Raw genomic sequence first — 13,590 nt, 5'->3', positions numbered from 1 at the left:
GCTTTTAGCTGACCCCTTTAAAATTGTCTCACTATTATGCCATCTCTATTTATAGCTTTGGTATATAGTTTTGATTTGATATGATTTTAAACCAACTTTACCAGGGAAGGGACTCAAAAAGACCATTTGTTGGGTTTCAACTTTCAAGAATTCAGATTTTTGGAGCTTCTTTGTCCTGCTGCTCTTGCTCTGCAATTAATACCTTTTTGTGTTAAATATAACTTCATCAAATGACTTAAAATGTTCATAACTTAATCAATTACAATTACCTATACAAGCAAAATAAGCATGAAACAAACTAGATTGGATTTGATTGGATTCTCAAAATCCGCCATTCGACCCAATCATGTATGTTTTGGAATTAGGGATCCAATCCAATCTACCAAATTATCAAAACCAATTAAAATTGAATTGGATTGGATATGACAGCTTAGGTGGATTGAATTGCATCTTGCACACCCTTATACATACAACAATAAGTAGATATTGTGGTTGTGGAGGAGTAAATGATGTCATAGTGAAGTTTATATTCTCCGTTTATAAATTATGCACTCTTCAGTAGGGATGGGTGCGTTCCGATTTGGTCCAAATTTTTCCCTCGAATTGAAATCGAAACCGAAACTTATACACGATTTGATTCTGTTTAATGTTCATATGAAGTGTTTAGAAGAACCAAACTAGACCTATGTGGTTCCGGTTTGATTCGGTTGATTTCCAGTTTGGAAAGATAAAAATATGAAGATGTGAAGAAAATAGAAATAAGAAGAAGAAAAAAAATAGGAAGAAGAGAAAAAGAGGTAGAAGAGATAAAGAGGAAGAAAAATAGAAAGAAATAAGTGGAATAGAGATAAAGATGGAAGCGCAACAAAAACGGGTATGGTTCACCAAAAAGGGCTTTGACTTGTATCCCAAAGGTCTCAGGCTCAAACCCCCATGGTATCTTGGTTTTGTGTGTGTGTGAGAAACCCCCCTCTCCTCTAGTTTAAACTATCGCTTGTACTAAAAAAAATAGTTCACTAAAAAGAAAAAGAAAAAGAAATTGGGCTAGAGTTGCTATTTAGTTTGTTAGGCTAAAATATTTAGATATTACTCGGAGTTACTAATGTGATTTGAATATTAATTAGACTTACAAACACTTTTGGATATAAATAGTAAGTAAACTTAACATAATCGGTTTGGTTCGGTTTAGACAAAGAACCGGAATGGTAACTGATCCAAAGCGGTCCGATTCGGTTTTTGAGCCTAGTTGACTTTTTTGTCAACACAGTTTTTTCGAATTTTTTGGTCAATCCTTTTATAAAATAGAAAAGAGTATGAGAGTACTGCAGAATATTGAAATAGAATTGTATTTGCTCATGTAGTATTACACTGATAGAACTTTCTCTCAAATTTCTCTATTCTCACTAACTTTTAGTTTCTCAATTTCTCTTCCAATCGTTGTGGTTCAAAAGCCTGAAGTTGCCTCAATTTATAGATGGAGGGTATAAGCCTCACAGCAACAACATTTACTCTACAACCACAATATTTACTTATTGTTGTATGTAAATATTGAGTGAGCCAAGAAGTCTTCAACTCTCCGTAAAACTTGGTGTTTCACTTTCAACATTGTCTTTCACTTTCAACATGTAGGCCATCCACCATTTAAAAAACATTAACTGAACAAGTAGAAAAATTACATAATAAAATAGATAGACTTTTAGTTTAATGAAAGATTCTAGAACTAAACCAAGGTGGTTGGTGTGAGTGGTTCGGCACTCTCATTCCTTAAGAGAGGTCAGGGGTTCGATCCCTGCTCTCGTACGGAGTCACTACTTTGGCCAACACTTTACCCCTTACGGGCCGACCCAATGTGAGTGGGGATTAGTCTGGGTTGTGGTTAAGGCTTAAAGGTGCCACCCATAGTTGGGGCCCATCCAGGACCACCTCATGGTTCAGACAAAAAAAAAAGATTCTAGAACTAATAGTAAATATATCAAGGCATTACAAGAAGTAAACTACATAACGAACCAATAGGCCTTACAGATTTTACAATATCTGTAGTAAGTAGCAATATCCTTATAAGACAAAACAATTTAACTATCCAAATTAATTTTAAACCTAGCAGAAAAGATAGATTAATTAGAAGAAGAAAAAAACAGAAATCATTCAAGTAGTGTACAATACTTCTTCCACACTACCTAAATGATTAAATAATATTTTAGAAAACTTAACTTTAGGAAATAATCCGCATATAAGAAAAAGTAAAATAAACCAATTTGATAATAGTAAATGAAACTCTTTAGGAGAAAAGGAAAAGAAATAATACCCTAGTGAACAAGAAGAACAAGAATTTCTTTGAAAAGGTTTTGAAAAATCCCAGAAAATAAATATAATTTATATCAATTAGGAAGATTCGAAAATAAACATAGTATTATAAGTAGTATTAGTCAACATGAAGTAATTTGTATAGATAAACACTCTTAATTTATTAAGTAACACATCAATAGAACAACTTTAAAAAGTACAATATAAACAAATCCATTTAGAAACTATTATAATAGGAATAGCAGGACTCACAAGAGCACAAGCAAGAACTAAAGCATTAGTATACACGTATGATGATAGATAACCATTAACAAGCATCTATAGCTACAACAAAAGTAGATCTTAGTACAAACCTAGTAGTCATAGGATGTATTCCCAATTATGTCACCGTCAAGTCTGTTGAAAACTCTGTTAAAAATGTTGACGCGGCACCAATAGGACCCACTATTTTGCTAAACTAAGTGCCATGTGTGAAATAAAAAAATTAAAAATAAAAATTATCTTTTAAAAAACCTAATTTAACTATTAAAAATAAAAATAAAAATAAAAATAATACTTTAAAACCAAAATCCCCAATTCCCCTCCTCCAACCCCATTATCCCTTCCCAGTCGCCATTAAAGGAATTGTAATTCTCAAATACGGAAAGAATAGTTTGTACAAGCTTTATATTAAATTACAATGATGAGCTGTCAAATACAGCTGTATAAGATTAGTTACAGATGGCTAACTAACTAACAAACGATTTACTGCCTTTAGCCCCCCTCAAGCTGAAGGGAGGAGAACGCACTGTGAGCTTGGTGCGAAGAAGAGAATGTCTGGCAGCAGATAAAGGTTTGGTAAAGATATCAGCAAGCTGATGTTCAGAGGAAACAAATTTAATAGACAAGAACCTTTGTTGAACCAACTCCCTTGTAAAGTGATAATCAACCTCCACATGTTTGGTCCGGGCACTAAACACTGGATTAGAAGCAAGATGAATGGCAGATTGATTGTCACACCAGAGAAATGGAAGAGAAGGTAACTGAAAACCAATGTCTTTGAATAACTTGGACAAATAGAGCAACTCAGCAGCAGTCATAGCCAGACCACGATACTCAGCTTCAGTAGAACTGCGAGACACTGTCGGATGTTTCTTAGCTGACCAGGAAATTAAATTTGAACCAAGAAAGATACACCACCCACTGGTAGACCTCCGATCAATAGGACAACCAGCCCAATTAGCATCCGTGAAGGCTTGCAAACCAAGAGAACCCTTAGTAAACCAGACCCCCATGTCAATAGTGCCTTTGAGATAACGAAGAATTCGTTTAACAGCACCCAAGTGATTTGAACGAGGCTGATGCAAGTGCTGACAAACAAGATTAACAGCATAGGATAAGTCAGGTCTAGTCCAAGTAAGATACTGAAGGGCACCCACAGTAGAGCGATAGAAAGTAACATCTTCAAGAATATCCCCAGAATTATCCAACTTGGAAGAACCAAGGGGAGTAGAACAAGAAGCAGCCCCAAGAAAATCTGTCTTCTTGAGAAGATCACAAGCATATTTAGTTTGAGAAAGAAATAGACCTTGGGCAGATCGTGTGACCTCCAAGCCAAGGAAATAGTGTAAGGGACCAAGATCCTTAACTGGGAATTTGGCACTGAGATGAGAAATAAGAGAGGTACAAGCTGTGTTGCAGTTTCCAGTGACCAAAATATCATCAACATAGTCCAAAACAAGAACAAGAGAAGCACCACTTGACTTAATGAAAAGAGAAGAATCTGCCTGAGAAGATCGAAACCCCAGAGAAACCAAGGCTTTGAACAATTCATCATACCACGCCCTAGGGGCCTGTTTTAAGCCATACAAAGATCTATTGAGCTGACAAACAAAATGAGGCCTAGTAGGATCAGCAAAACCAGGGGGCTGAGACATAAAAACATTTTCCTTCAAAAAACCATGAAGGAAAGCATTACTCACATCTAATTGATTTAAGAACCAATCATATTGGACTGCCAGAGAAAGAAGAAGTCTGATCGTAGTAGGTTTAGCCACAGGGCTGAAAGTTTCATGAAAATCCAAGCCTTCTCGCTGATGATACCCCTTAGCAACCAAACGAGCCTTGAATTTGTCAACAGTACCATCAGGTTTAAACTTAGTGCGAAAAACCCACTTAGAACCAACTAAATTCTGAGATGGAGATGGAGGGACCAAAGTCCAGGTTTTGGTTTGGTCCAAAGCAGCAAGTTCACTCTTCATGGCCTCAACCCACACTGAATGTTTAGCAGCTTGTTTATAGGTAGTGGGAGTGGGAGGAAGAAGGGCAGCAGAATGTAAAGAAGAAGGCAAGGGATGTTTAGTGGCTGTAAGAGCTTTAGGTTTAAAAATACCATGTTTTGATCGAGTGATCATAGGATGAGTGTTTTGAACAGGGATAGAAGAAGAAGGAACAGATAATGAAGATTGAGAAGGGGGAGAAACAGAGGGCACAGAAGAGGGAGGAGGTGAGGAGGATAAGGACAATAAAGGAGACTGTGAAGGAGAAGAAGTGACCACAGGAAAAGTGAGAGGAATGATAGGAAAATGTGAAGAAATAGAATCAGAAGAGGAAGAAGAAACAGTAGCATGAAAAGGGAAAATAGATTCATGAAAAGTAACATGTCTAGATACATAAAGGCGATTTGTAACAGGATCAAGACAACGATACCCAGAATGATTAAGACTGTAACCCAGAAACACACAAGATAAACTCTTGGGATGTAATTTGGATGGACTATAAGGTTTTAACCAAGGAAAACATTGGCAACCAAAAATTTTAAGGGAATGATAATTGGGTTTGGAGTGAAATAGGAGTTCAAAAGGAGAGAGGTGAGAGGAGGTAAAAGGTAGGCGGTTGATAAGGTAGAGGGCAGTGAGAAAGGCATCAACCCAAAACTGAAAAGGAACTTTAGAAGCAGCTAACAAAGTTCTAGCCAATTCAACTATGTGCCTGTGTTTTCGCTCTGCAGCACCATTCTGCTCTGGAGTGTGAGGGCAACTTAATTGATGAACAATGCCCTCTTGATTAAGAAACTGCTGAAAATTAGAACTTAAGAATTCCCCACCAGAATCACTCCTGAGTATCTTGATTTTAGAGTCCAACAGGTTTTCCATTTTAGCCTTAAAAGTCTTGAAAATACCAAAAACATCAGATTTGAACTTCATGGGATAAATCCAAGCATACTTGGTAAAATCATCCAAGAAAAGAACATAATATTTATTTCCTGAAACAGAATGTACAGGACTCGGACCCCAGACATCACTATGTAACAATTCCAAAGGCTTGGTAGTCTTAGAGCCTGAACCATGAAATGGAAGTTTGGATGCCTTTCCTAGCTTACAAGCAGAACAGAGTACATTTGTAGCAAATGAACCAGATAAAGGTAGGTTATTAAGACTCATGACTTGCCTAAAAACAGAAGCATGAGGATGACCTAATCTCTGATGCCAAGTGAGCAAATCACATTTATTTACCATAAAGGAAGAAGCAGAGCAACTGGTCTTGGCAGCAACAGAGTCAACACCAGCAGTCAACTTGTACATACCCTCCTTAAGTGGACTGCGGTAAAGCATCCTCTGTGTAACCAGATCCTTAATGACAAATTCAGAAGGATAGAGAGTTAGAGAACATTCATTATCCTCTAAGAACTTCTGAACCGATAGTAAATTCTGAGTAATATGAGGAACATGTAAAATATTCCGAAGAGAAAAATCAGCAGAAGGAGTAGTAATAACAGAAGAACCAATATGCGATATAGGTAAGCAGTTACCATCTCCAACTTGCAAAGAATCAAGACCCGAGTAAGGAACAGAATTTTGAAGATGACTGTTATCAGCAGTAACATGAGCGGTAGCCCCAGTGTCCATAATCCAAGAGGCAGAAGGAGGCTGGGACTGTGGATTGACATAATAGCCTGAGTACTGAGACGAGGACTGTGAAGAGGAAGTCTGATTGAGAAGACGACCTAGCTTCCTGCAAGTGGCAGCGCCATGACCACGCTTGTTACAGAATTGACAAATAATAACTCCATGAGAGGAGTGGGAAGCATCAGAAGAAAATGGAGAAGAATGTGAGTTGGATGAAGATCCGCCATGAAAAAATTGAGACGGTGCACGAGAAGAGGATCCAAAAGAAGAATTTTGCGTCCAAGAAACAGGAGGTGTTGGAAGCAATCCACGAGAGCCCGAATTCATAGGGCGAGACTGAAATTGGGCCTGAAATTGAGCTTGACCAAAGGAGGATTGGCCCTGACCAGGACCTCTGTGCCTAGAATGTACATGAGATCCACGACCTCTGTGTTGTGGAAAAGCAGCATAAGCATGAAACGGTTCATGAGTGACTGGCAGAGAAGAACGAGTCTTGCGATGTAGGATCGCAGCTTCACGAACAAGCAAGAAACCATGAAGCTCATCAGAAGACACTAGGTCACTGCGAGTTTCAATAGAGGTCACAAAAGAATCATACTCTTCAGGAAGACCAGCCAGGATGTAAGCAACAAGATCAGAATCAGTGAGAGGTTGGCCAGCCGCGCCCAAGCCAGCAGCAATTTCCTTCATCTGCTGCAAATATGTGACCATAGACAGATCACCTTTAGTGAGGGTTTGAAGACGCGAGCGCAATTGATGAATGCTAGCACGAGAAACACCGGCGAAGCGTTTCTCAAGAAGTTCCCAGAGAGCACGCGAGGTCTCAATGCCCACAGTATGAGAGAGAAGATCAGAAGATAACGTGGAGATAATCCAAATCATCAGGCTTTGATCTTTATCATACCAAAGATCAAAGGCTGGATTCTCAATGGTGGAACCAGTAGAATCAAGAATTGTGCGAGGAGGAGGAGGCTCAGCACCAGTAACGAGACCGAGCATCTTGAATTTGCGAAGAATTGGGAGAAAAAGATTCTTCCAGAGCAAATAGTTGTTTGCCTGAAGTTTGATCGGAATCATGCCGGAAATATTCTGAACAGTAACAGTAGTGAAAGCTGGAAGTGAGGACGGTGCAGCAGGAGAAAGAACAGGACCACCAGCAAGCGGTGGCGTTTGACCTGAAGAAGCATCAGAAGCCGCCATGGAAGCAGAGAGGAAGAAGAAAAATTAGGGTTTGAGAAAGGAGAAAATAGCAGAAGAAAGATTGCGGAAGAGAGGATCGAATGGCTTTGATACCATAAAGGAATTGTAATTCTCAAATACTAAAAGAATAGTTTGTACAAGCTTTATATTAAATTACAATGATGAGCTGTCAAATACAGCTGTATAAGATTAGTTACAGATGGCTAACTAACTAACAAACGATTTACTGCCTTTAGCCATCACCACAACCACAACCACCCCCGACTGCTCCTCTCTCTTCCTCTCTCTTAGACCCAAAACCACAACCCTCATCTCCTAACCCAAATCATCATCACCCTTCTCTTTTTTTCACTACGTATAACTCATCCTTTGTTAGATAAGACAAGTTTCTAGCCAGGAGAAATTGCTCCACATCTACTAGCTGAAGGGAATATTGTGGGAATGGTGTTGTTTAGAGATTTCTAAAAACTTTACAACCAAACTTTGAGAGTATAAATCACATAGCATGCAATATCTAATATGAAATCAAAGTAAGAGCGGAAGCATTAAATAAACTAGGGATTCATGCAAGTCTCATTTGGTCCCAATCTTTATAAGTCTATGAAAGTGTGCACCAAAGACTCTCTAAATCCTATTTGAGAGAAAGATAAGATGTTTATACCCTTGGAGCGAATCTTGAAACCAAGAATGGTGTTCAAGTAGAGGGAGTAGTCCCTTTGTTGTTGGCTCTCTCTTTGATGTTGATTCTCCACCTTGTAGCTCTCCAAATAGGGACAAAGATATGTACCTCCCCAAAGCTCTTCACCAAGGATTGAATGGGATGAGAGAATGAGTAGACATCAAATGAAGAGTGGTGCTAGCACCATCACTTGATGTGATAGATTCAAGAGGTTAGGGAGAGAGAGCTTGATGTTTTCTCTCTTCCAATTTCACCAACTTGAAAAACCCTAGGATGATAGGATTCCATAGCTACACACTTATAGGATAAAAAATATCACAAGAGTGACAAAAATGCCCCCAAGCCCTAGTGTGTCATCTTTTGCTATCTTGGTCCAACACATTAATCCTATAATGTGTCACATATGTGCTTAAGTCCATATGGTCAAATCCCTTTTGAATTTCCAAGTCATATGGGACCTTTAATTAAAGTTTCATAACTTTAATTGAATAATTCAATTAATCTAATCAATTTAATTACTCTAGTGACTTAACTAATTTAAGCACTCACTTGTCTAACGAGTGTTGGTCCCGATCATCCTTAGTTGACCGTGTCAAGTGTCGAGTCAACCGTTTGACCTTTGACCTTTGACCTTTGACGTTTGACGTTTGATGTTTGACTTTCACATTGACTTTGAGCAAGTAACAAAATCATTCATTTTCTTCATAATTTCCCAATCGATTCCTTTTCAGTGTGCGATCTTATAGGTTCTAATTAGCGAGGCAGTGGGTATGAATGATTCACTCTGAATCAAGTGTGAATTGTATCCCTCCATACAATTCTCCCTGTTGGCGAAGGCTAATTGTAATTAGTCCTTACAGGGCTTCCACAAGTCATGAGTGACACCTAGCAGTATGTCATGGCTACCCAAGCTAAAAAGAATTCATTTAGAGAACCTAATCATTTTGTGATTACAATGCAATTTGATCCTTCTCTAATTCAATACTCTATGTCATATTCTCGGGATATGGTAAACTTGTGTCAAAATCCCTAATATGACATCTCTTGATTATATGATTCAATTTGATGAAATTGCAAACGTTCTTGTTTCAATTTCCATCCAATACTTTGGCCAAAGATTTACGAATCATATCCTTTGGGCATTCTCTCTTCTTACTAAGAGTAGAGATTCCTTGTTATACATTCACCTGTCTCTGCGTACATGCTGAGAATCCTAAGGAACACCTTTAAGTCACATCATTTTGATACGACCGTATAGTGCTCTAAAAAAGAAACAACATATACACAAGACAACTGTGATGTCTCAGGTCTAAGGATTAATTTGCATTATCACAACTTAGAATTCTTTGTTTGACACTTGTGAGTAAGACTTCCATACAAGAATTCTAGAGTTGATCTCGTTCAGTGGACTCCATCTTCTATAGAGCACCTACACATCTGTCTCAGTGTCTCTACACGAATGACTTGAGACTAGTCATCCTCCCAATTGAGAAGACATAATGTGTACTAGTCTTTGCGGGTCACCATTGTCCAATTGGTGATCCTATGACCAGGAACATTTTAGGATACGATATTTATATGTATGGAAAGGTCTCGTGCATCAAACTTCTTTAGACCACTTTCCATTTATATCTTAATCCATGGACTTGTTACTTTGTGTACGTTATGTATCTAAAACAACGTTCTTGCCCCTTTACTATTGTATATTATTTCCTTAGAATTATCCATTTTATATTGGCTTCTAAGGCATATATCTAACACAAACTCCTTAAGCTGTGTGAGAAACCATTTGTCAATGTAACTCAACTCATGAATATCATCTACCTTCATCCCCTTCTTCATTGTAGCATATATGGCATGGATGCGGTCTGGGTTAGGAACTCGGAGGCTATACTTCAACTGTTCCCAATCTCAGTCAAGTTCCTTAATTTTCACACCGCTCCATCCAGAAAACCTACATTCCTTAGATCGAACTGCTTTATGAAAGGACTCTTGAAATGGGCAACCCAGTGCCATTAACTCACCAACAGATTTCATTTGGGTAGTCAATATATGGGCTGTGAACCAGGAAATTTTTCAAATGCAAACTAGGGAATCTGCACAATTCAATAAAACAAAAATAAGAAGGGTGATGATGATTTGGGTTAGGAGATGAGGGCTGTGGTTTTGGCTTAGGGAGGGTGCGGGGTTTTGGGTCTATGAGAGAGGAAGAGAGGGGAGAAGTCGGGGGTAGTGTGGTTGTGGTGATGGCGACTGGGATGATAATGGGTTTGGAGGAGGGGAGTTGAGGATTTTTTGGTTTTAAAGTATTATTTTTATTTTTAATAGTTAAATTAAGTTTTTTAAAAGATAATTTTAAATTTTAAATTTTTTTTTTCTTCACACATGGCACTTAGTTTAGCAAAATAGTGGGTCCTATTGGTGCCACGTCAACATTTTTAACATACTTGATGGTGATGGGCAAAGTGAGATACAAAACATCGATCAAGGGGGCAAAGTGGGTCACTTTAACTTTAAGGGGGTTTAGTGGGAATTGACCAATGTTTCACGGGGCATTGTAGCACTTAAGCCTATTATTTATATCCAAAAGTATTTGTAAGTCTAATTAATATTCAAATCACATTAGTAACTCCAAGTAATATCTAAATATTTTAGCCTAATTAATTGATTCTTCTGCTAGTCTAATATGCCAAAATCTTGATTTACTCATCCAAAGTGTACTTTCTTGAATTTTATACATAAGCTCATCCTTATTTGGTAATTTATAACTATCTTCATATGTATTATCGTTTAATCTTCTATAATTATATACTATTATAGCTTTACCTATTTTAAGCTCTAAGTGTTTTCTAACTACAAAAAGGTGTTGATCTATGCCTAGATTTTGAAGATCTTATTACTTTTAAGTTTAAAAGCTCTTTTATATGTTCTTCAAATTCCTGCTTGTCTAGTAAGTTACATTGCATATATGTTGCTTTAATGGTTAAGTCTGGATTAATAATATCTAATGTTGCCAATATTTCATTTTTATTCCAATGTACCTTGGGATCTTCTCCTATTATTCTAGTTTGTTATGCTAGCTGTAATAGTTCTTCTAAAGTTTTAGGTCTCTCTATTTGCTTTATTTCTGAAGGCTCTATTTCTCCTAAAATTGGATATTCATGTTCAAATATACATAATCATATTCCAAATTATTTTGCTCCTCTATCTTTTCTTCATTTATTTCCTCTAATTCTTCCGTATTATAGTATTCTTTAAAATTTTATTCTTCTATGTTAATGCTATTATAAGACTCTAATATATTACTTTGATAAGTTGTGCTTATGTCTTTCTTAAAAAAATTAATTTCTAGAGGTGTATACAAGAATTCTCCTTGTAAAATTTTCAAGAAGTTTAATCCTAATATAAATGGGTATGATCCTAAAGATAATTATTTTTTGTCAAAAAACAATTAAAGTCTACCTTAGTCTACCTTTTTCTTTTAAGATGCCTAAATGCTCTTGGAATGCTTCTATAGACTTTACAAATTTCTAGATGGTATTGATTTCTTATTATGCTGTTGTGTACTTCTATTTTTCATCTTGGATAATTACTTGCTTCTGTTGATTTTAATAATTCTTCAAGGTTCCTAATTTCTGCTTGGTATGCAACTTTATGTCCTTTCAATTTTTGTAACCTTTCTTTTAATCTAATAGGTGTCCACCAAGATCCAAACATGCAAGTGTACTGATTATGCTTACAAAGGGTTGATTGGTGATTATCTGATAATTAACAAAAGTTTAACACGTTGGTTTTTATCACTTGTATTGGGTGACTTTTGTCTTCAAGGTATTTTACTGTTATAATTATATTATTAAGGTGCTAAACTAAGCTTTGATACCAAATTCGTGTAGGGTCCTGGTCAAGTAGTCAAAAGGCCAAAATAAAAACTAGACATGTATACCTAGAATTTGGAACTCGAACATTTTCCTTCCACCTTGATGTGCTCCACAGATTCCTTCATGGACTTCTCCCATGACTTTCATGTATTCTTCCTTCCCCAAGCATCTTAAGAGTAGCTCATCCTTGCTTTTTTAGACCAAATCTCCATTCCACATGAGGTAGTTCAAAGCCATGATTCTTATCTTCTTCTCAGAAGGGAGGGTTGGATACTGCATATAACTAATTATAGGTAATCTCCAATCCTCCTAAGTCATTATGGCAGAATTGACATCTATCTCCATTCCCCTGGTCAGAACAGATGGTAGACTTTTCTTCCATACTTTGATGATTCTCTGTACACAGTCCTCATGTATTTGTACTCCTGTTGCTATCTGAGCCATTTCATTGGCTGCGAAATTCTCTTCCCTTGGAATATGTTCCCAAGTGGCCTCCCTGAATTCTGCCAGGAGATTTCTGGCTGCCACCAAATAAACAACTAAGGAAGGATTCAAACACTTATATTCTCCAGCAATTTGCTTTAGAACAAGCATTGAATCTCCCAGGATTTCCACAAACTGGATTCCTAGTTCTACCAGCATCTCAAGGCCAATGATCAAAGTTTGTATTTAGCGATGTTATTGGTGCATTGAAAATCTAGATGGAATGAATAACAGTGTCTGATACCTAATGGATCCTCTAATACAATTCCTTCTCTAGAGGCCAGGTCAGTTTTAGATCCATCAAAATACAACTTCCAAGGGGTGAGATGGACTGAGTAGATAGGATTATTGAGATAAGTGTGAGCCCTACTCAGCAGATCTGCATTGGCTATATCCATGGAATCCATGTTCTTAATCTTTTCCCCTAGATGATCTGCCAAGAAGTCTGCATCAGCCTGCCCTTTGATAGCCTTCTGAGAGCATCCACAGTGGGGGGGGGGGGGGGGGGTGTATTTTCAAGGGTGTAAAGCCACTTTTACATCCCTTTTACACCTCCGGGGGGGGGGGGGGGTGTAAATACGCTTTTTGCTCCAATTGGGGGGGTGTATTTTCGAGGGTGTAAAGCCACTTTTCTCTATTTTTTTCGTCTCCTTTTTGCAGCTGGGTCCCACCTGCAAGAGATGTAAAAAAAGATGTACAATTGAATCTAAATATACATCTCCAAGGTGGTGATGTAATTATACATTCATATACACCCCCCCATTGCGGGTGATTCTAATAACAATGGGTGTATATTTAACATACACCTCCTTATACACCCCCCACTGTGGATGCTCTGTGGAACATATCTGAAGGCAAATTCTGATAAGGCAAGAGTCCATTTACCTATTCTGCCTCTCAACATTGGTCTTGTTAGCATGTACTTAATCAAATATGTCTTGGCAATGATGTAGATGGTAAAGGGTAGCATGTAATGTCTGAGTTTTATAGCAGTGAAGTACAAAGCCAATCAAAACCTTTCAATCGCATAATACTTTCCACTTCTGTTTGAGTTCTACTTAGGTAGTGGACTGCCTGCTCCTTCCCTTCCTTGTTATCTTAAACCAAAAGGCTCCCAATAGATTACTCTAATGCAGAGACATATAATTTGAGTGGTCTG

General features: G+C 37.6%; 1 non-coding gene across 1 annotated transcript; it reads right to left on the bottom strand.

The window, feature by feature from the left end:
• Positions 1–6,703: 6,703 nt before the first annotated feature.
• On the bottom strand, positions 6,704–6,842 carry LOC148296366 (small nucleolar RNA Z247). Its single transcript, XR_015834239.1, has one exon. It is a non-coding gene; the product is annotated as a small nucleolar RNA Z247 (small nucleolar RNA).
• Positions 6,843–13,590: the final 6,748 nt, after the last annotated feature.

Source organism: Prunus avium, chromosome 2, assembly GCF_965620075.1.
Source record: "Prunus avium chromosome 2, drPruAviu1.hap1.1, whole genome shotgun sequence".
Lineage (NCBI taxonomy): Eukaryota > Viridiplantae > Streptophyta > Magnoliopsida > Rosales > Rosaceae > Prunus > Prunus avium.
The sequence above is the reverse complement of the archived record's forward strand: the minus strand, read 5'-3'. Positions and strand labels throughout refer to the sequence as shown.